The following is a 7,195-nucleotide window of genomic DNA, read 5'->3' as shown; positions in this document are numbered from 1 at the left end:
CCTTTGACCCATCGTTGCATACATAAAATGTGGACTGCCCTTTTCGTTTTGCTCTGTGTGTCAGGAATCTGTGTGAGCTACAATAATACTATTTTGGTTGTAACAATCTCTTTTCTTGGATCCAACACCTAGGAATAACTGCACTGTCCAGCCACATTAATGTGACCATCTGCCAAGAGGCTGAATAACCACTTTTTGCCGTGTGGACCACTGCGAGACATGTGGGAAGCGAATCAGTGAGGTTCTGGAAGGTACCGACAGGGACGTGGAGCCATGCCGACTCTAGTGCCGTGGCCCGCAGCGCCAGATTTCTCGGCCGCGGATCCATGACGCGAACAGCCCGATCGAGGTGATCCTATAGACTCTCGCATCGATTTAAGTCCAGGGAGTTTGATGGCCAGAGGAACGTGGTACACTCATCCTGGTGATCTTCGAACCACGCAAGTACACCGTGAGCTGTGTGACACATTGCGTTGCCCTGCTGGTAGATAATATCGTGCCAAGGAAAAACAAACTGCACGTAGAGGAGGAGGGGGAGGAGATTATTGTTTGAGCCCCATTCACAACGAGGTCATTAGAGACAGACCTCAAGCTCGGATTAGGGTAGGATGGAGAAGGAAAGCGACTGTACCCTTTTGGAGGTACCATCCCCCATTTGTCTTAAGTGACTTAGGGAAAAGACAGAAAACCTAAATCGGGATGACCGGACGCGGGTTTGAACCGTCGTCCTCTCGAATCTCGAATGCGTGTCCAATGTGCTAACCACTGCACTACCCTGCTCAGTTATAGGGGTGGAGGTGGGGGTGGGGACATCGTTCCCGAGGATAGATGCATATTTTTTTGATTCATTGTGCCTTCTAGAATGACGAAATCATCCAGGGAATGTCACGAAAACATTTCCCAGATCATAACGCTCCCTCCTCTGGCCTGGACCCTTCTGACAATTATTTCAGAGTTGTACATGCTGTGAGAGTACTGGTGTGTAGTATCTGTGAGTGGTTGTTCTTTGGAGGGCGACAATGCCCAGTGGCGCAGAGAGTCACAAGTAGAGGCAGTTGTTGAGAGGCTGTGGAAGGTGTAGGCTGCGTGAGCCAAAGGCGGTTGCGTAGCGAAGGATTTATCTCTATGTTTAATAGTAGTGGCACACAGTTTGAATAATAGTGTGTTTATGTTTTATATGCTTCGAGACAAGGTTAATTAACATTAGTTATATTTTGAAAGTCATTTGTTCTCAGGGTCAGATACTTATTGCAACTACTTTGACATGAAATACTAATTAGTGTAATTTTCAAATTTTGATTTTTTTATTGTATAACTTTCGCTATGACTTCTGAGTCCTCTCAAAAGGTAACCTAGCTCTAGTTTTGTTTTGGTGGGGATGTGAGGGTACTGGTGTGTAGTATCTGTAAGTGGTTGTTATTTGGAGGGTGACAATGCCCAGTGGCGCAGAGAGTCGCAAGTAGAGGCAGTTGTTGAGAGGCTGTGGAAGGTGTAGGCTGCGTGAGCCAAAGGCGGTTGCGTAGCGAAGGATTTATCTCTATGTTTAATAGTAGTGGCACACAGTTTGAATAATAGTGTGTTTATGTTTGTGCAGTGTGATAAAGGAAATAAATTTTACCAGTTCTTAATGTGTCTCCATCAGTTAGTACCACACCATTGCATTCAACAATGAACGAAGTCTCAATATACACGGCCAACTACAACAAGAGGATTGTAACATAATAATCATTAATTAACCCATATAATCTCCAAGGAGACGGGAGCTTATAATGCCAATGGCCATCCATCCGATGGAGCCCAAAAAGCGATCATCTAAAAAGAACGCCTGTCGCCACTCCTTGGTCGTCCAGTTCAGGTTTTGGCGTGCAAACTCCTTCGTCTCCGATGTACAGCAGTTAGCTTGTGTGCATGGACCAGGTGCCTGCTGCGGAGGCCTATACCCAGAAATGTTAGCTTAATGATCATTGAGGAGACACTGTGAGTAGCCCCTTGGTTCATATGCACACTGGACTCGCATTCGGGAGGACGACGGTTCAATCCCGTCTCCGGCCATCCTGATTTAGGTTTTCTGTGATTTCCCTAAATCGCTTCAGGCAAATGCCGGGATGATTCATTTGAAAGGGCACGGCCGATTTCCTTCCCCATCCTTCCCTCGCTCGAGCTTGCGCTCCGTCTCTAATGACCTCGTTGTCGACGGGACGTTAAACACTAATCTCCTCCTCCTCCTTGGTTCATATAGGTGGTCAGTTGCTGAACACTTTCACGTCTATTCGCCTGTACACATCTCTGCAGCCGTCATTCATCCACTGTCATTTGTGGCCCGTGGTGCACCACGGTTGCCTCTGTTTTGAATAGTTCCATTCTTCCATGCATGTTATACTTTAACACGGCGGCACACTGAACAGTTCACATAGTTAATCGTTTCTATAATATTTCCACCCCTGGCCCAAAAAACAATGGGCATGCCCTTTTGGACGTCAAAAAATGGTTCAAATGGCTCTGAGTACTATGGGGCTTAACATCTCGGGTCATCAGTCCCCTAGAACCTAGAGCTACTTAAACCTAACTAACCTAAGGACATCAAACACATCCATACCCGAGGCAGGATTCGAACCTGCGACCGTAGTGGTCGCGCGGTTTCCAGACTGAAGCGCCTAGAACCGCTCGCCCACCAGCGGCCGGCTTCGGACGTCAGATAAAACGTTCTGCTTCCACATTACGACAGTTTTTCCACTGTTTTCCGCATCCTGCCGACACGCTATATATGCCCTCTACTTCCGGTGTTGCCACCTGCTGTCTGTGAGTGGTTACTGAACGTTGACGTCGAACACAGGCAGTGCTCACATTAATGTGACCGGACGTGTAGACGGACAGAATGTTCTGACGGATGCATTCTCGAAACATGGTAGTGTTATTCAGAATGAAATTTCCAGTCTCCACCGGATTGTGCGCTGCTATGAAACTTCCTGACAGGTTAAAACTGTGTGTCGGACCGAGACGCGAACTCGGAAACTTTGCAGGCAAGTGTTCCACCGACTGAGCTACCCAAGCACGACTCGCGAGGCGTTCTTACAGCTTTACTTCCGCCAATATCTCGACTCCTACCTTCCAATCTTCACAGAAACTGCCCTGCGAAATCTGCAGAACTAGATTGTGGCCAAGCCATGTCTCTGCAGCATCCTTCCTGACTTATTGGAGAGTAAATGTTCGTGTCTTCACATCGAATGGAATTATTTGGCATATCATGTGGCTGCGATGTCGTCGGACGGGCACGATGTCAATGTATTTAATCACAGTCAGACAGTAAGCGTCCGACCCATAAGATACTCCATCTTCAAGGCTATAAAAGCACTGGGCTGATCTCAAGTCATGTAAAAAATCATTCGAGGAAACCTTTAACAAAATCGTACACTGATGAGCCAAAAAGCTATGACCCCTGCCCATCGCTAGACTGAATGTCACCTAGTGGCGTTGCGGCCACGGGACGTGGTAAGAAAAGTATGTAAGAGGGACAGAAGTGAATGGACAGTTCATCTTATCGCAGGTATGCCTCAAGTCTCTGTCCTGTCCCTCCTCCTTTACATCCTATAGACTGCAGAGATGCCCAAACCACCAGCCCCCATCTACATCCTGCAATATGCTGATGACACCACCTACCTACCTCCGCACTACCACGCCATTCAACTATCCCTTGCCTCCCTACAAATCCGCTTGAATTTCTTGCTCGAGTGCTGCAATACGTGGAAATTTCAAATAATGCTACAGAAAAATCAAGCAGTCATCTTTGGTCACTACACTCGGCATTTCCGTGATATAGATTTCCATATCTCCATCTGCAGATTAAAACTGAAGAAATTGCAAAAAGGTGGGAATTTAAGGAGATGGGACCTGGATAAACTGAAAGAACCAGAGGTTGTACAGAGTTTCAGGGACAGTATAAGGGAACAATTGACAGGAATGGGGGAAAGAAATACAGTAGAAGACTAATGGGTAGCTCTGAGGGATGAAGTAGTGAAGGCAGCAGAGGATCAAGTAGGTAAAAAGACGAGGGCTAGTAGAAATCCTTGGCTAACTGAAGAAATATTGAATTTAATTGATGAAAGGACAAAATATAAAAATGCAGTAAATCAAGCAGGCAAAAAGGAATACAAACGTCTCAAAAATGAGATCGACAGGAAGTGCAAAATGGCTAAGCAGGCATGGCTAGAAGACAAATGTAAGGATGTAGAGGCTTATCTCACTAAGGGTAAGATAAATACTGCCTACAGGAAAATTAAAGAGACCTTTGGAGAAAAGAGAGCCACTTGTATGAATATCAAGAGCTCAGATGGAAACCCAGTTCTAAGCAAAGAGGGGAAAGCAGAAAGGTGGAAGGAGTATATAGAGGGTCTATACAAAGGCGTTGTACTTCAGGACAATATTATGGAAATGGAACAGGATGTAGATGAAGATGAAATGGGAGATATGATACTGCGTGAAGAGTTTGACAGAGCACTGGAAGACCTGAGTCGAAAAAAGGTCCGGTGCACATGTCCAGATTTACAGTCGGTAGTGGGACAAAAAGAGAACTAGCCCACTTTTGATATCAAATTGATATCAAACTGATTATGAAAATTAATTAATTGAACAATTAATTACTCCACCCCCTGATGATGACATGGTTTTTCCTCACCTGGAACATGATTCCCTTCCCCCTTCTGCCCCCACCTCTGGAAATGGTGGGAAGTTAAAAAATGCAGAATTAAAAAATGTGGGAAATTCAAATTTATCGGTGGGAATATTAAATTTTGTGTGTTCACCTCAATGTTTAGGGACCAACTGGCCTAGATCACAACACGACCACCACCAGAGGACGCTCTTGGCCCTCCCCACCCCCATCACCACCACATCTCCTATCCTCTCCCTTCCACCATCTGGAAATTGGTGGGAAAAGGACTTAGACTGTGCTGGGCTGCCTGATAATAAGTCTTTATTATTTTTTATACAGAGAGGAATTTTTTTTATTTAAGCAATTTGAGTTGCCATTGATCGAGCACTTGCCAATAGCTCCACTCAGTTTCGACAATAACTGCTAGATGTCTAGTCCAGCGCGATCTGCTGAGTGTAACATGTAACTGATGAGCTGGCTGGCTGAGAAACTGTGACTCTAGACAGCCTTCTTAAGCCTCTACTTCCAGTTGCCCGAACACTCCCGCCACCAGCAGTGGCACTATGCGGCACCACTCGGACTGACTGCAACCCCAGCCCGGACATAACGTTCTCCAATTAAAAATTCTGAAACGGGGATGTTGTTTTGTCACTACACATAGAATTTCTCACGTGAAATGCATCTCCCGTTGGTACCAGCTATTTTCGAAGGTAGAACAAATTGGACCGTACAAGCGTCTTCACATCGCTAAAGTATCGTTACTTGTTGCGAAAATCCTGTACGACACTATGGCATATGCTATATTTCCTCTAAGTATTCTCCCATCAGGCAGAAAATTCTGTTCTTATCTCCCATGTCCTGCATTACGAGACTAGAATATTAAACTCATTTTTGGCTCATGACAGAGTGCTAACAGCATGCTCTATCTCTGTCACAGGATACCTCCTCACTTTCCCACTCTCTTCAAGTAAACAAATGTCTTACAACATACCAAGTCTCTCAGGGTAACAACACAGAGAATATTGCTGATTTTATTGCGATGACCATCTCTCCCTGTATAGGTGGGAGACTGAAATTCCGTTAAAAGATCTCACCGCAACGAAAAACAGTCTGATTACCGCTCCAACTCTTGAATGATATCCGTGGTACTCTCGCTCTCGCTTTCACTTGTCTGCTGGCACGTTATTAATATTGAATTTATAGGCTAATTAAACCCCCACCCTTAAGTAACTTGGTGTCACCCTCGACCGTCGCCTCTCCTGGACCCCCCTTATCCGGACGATCCAAGCCAAGGCACACTCCTGACTCTGTCTCCTCAAGCTCCTTTCCAGCCGTACATGGGGTCTGGACCCCTCCACCATCCTCCATACCTATAAATCCCTCAATCGTCCTATCCTATGCTGCACCCACCCTGCCTGGATTTCCGCTCCCGCTACCTTTTACAAATCCCTTCAGATCCTAGAACGCCATGCTCTTCGCCTCGCCTATCGCATCCATCTCCACTCCCCCATGCGGATCCTGTACAACCTTTTCCTCGAACGTATATGGATCCTCTACATCTCCCGTAAACTCGATCCTTCTCACCCGCTGGTCTCTCCCATCCTCTCACGCCCCCATCTGCTGCCACACCTGTATTCCATGTCCCACCTGCTCTCCGTCTCTCCACTCTCCATACCCTCTCCCAAGGTGGCTTCCGCCAGCTCCCCCTCCCTGATGATGCCCTCCTCTCCTCCATCTACCCCTCCTATCAACTTTGATCCTCCCCTCCCATTTCCTGTGTCCTTTCCTTAGGGCACCCTCTCTCCCTTCTCTCTCCTTCCCTCCATCCTGCCTTCCTCCCCCCTCCACCCCCAGGCTTCCCCACCCCCACCTACCTTCATTCCTCCCCCCCCCCAACTCCCCTGCCTTTGGAATCTCTGCTCTCCTCTCTCCCTCCTCCACCCCCTTCCTCCCCTCTTGGCATGTCCCCGGACTCGCACACGCTAAGTGGACATTCGCGTGCCGGAGATCATCGCCATCAGTTTAGTGTCTGTGCTGTCGTGACTGTGATTTAGTGTTTTTCGCCGCCACGCTCCTCGTTCACTTGTACCGTCTCGTTTGTCAGTGTTTGTGTGCAGTGCCAACAGTGTTTTTGTGTGTTTTCGTCGAGTGTCAACGGCTTCATGTTTTTTATTTATTGTATCTCCTGTTTTTTAACCTCCGATTTGTTACTTTTCTCTCTCTTTTTTTTTTCAATTAATGTATTCTTGTGGCTGAAGAGGGGAGTAGATGCAATCCACTGCCAGCCCGCCTTTGTATAAGGTGTACAAATCACAATAAAAGAAAAAAAGCTAATTAATGAAATTGATTACGAGGGTCAGTTTGCATGCTGAGTAACTTTTTTCTTCAGTCGGATTACATTCGTCATGTAACCGTAATAGACGCTTCCACGACGTCTCTGTAGGCTTCCCAAAGCCTGGTTAGTCACTTTCTCTGATACCAAAATAGGTGGTAAGCATCGTCAAATAGTTGAAGACATCTAACGCTAACTGGATTCTGTCTTTCGGT

Source organism: Schistocerca americana, chromosome 4, assembly GCF_021461395.2.
Source record: "Schistocerca americana isolate TAMUIC-IGC-003095 chromosome 4, iqSchAmer2.1, whole genome shotgun sequence".
Taxonomy (NCBI): Eukaryota; Metazoa; Arthropoda; class Insecta; order Orthoptera; family Acrididae; genus Schistocerca; species Schistocerca americana.
Note: the sequence above shows the minus strand (reverse complement) of the source record.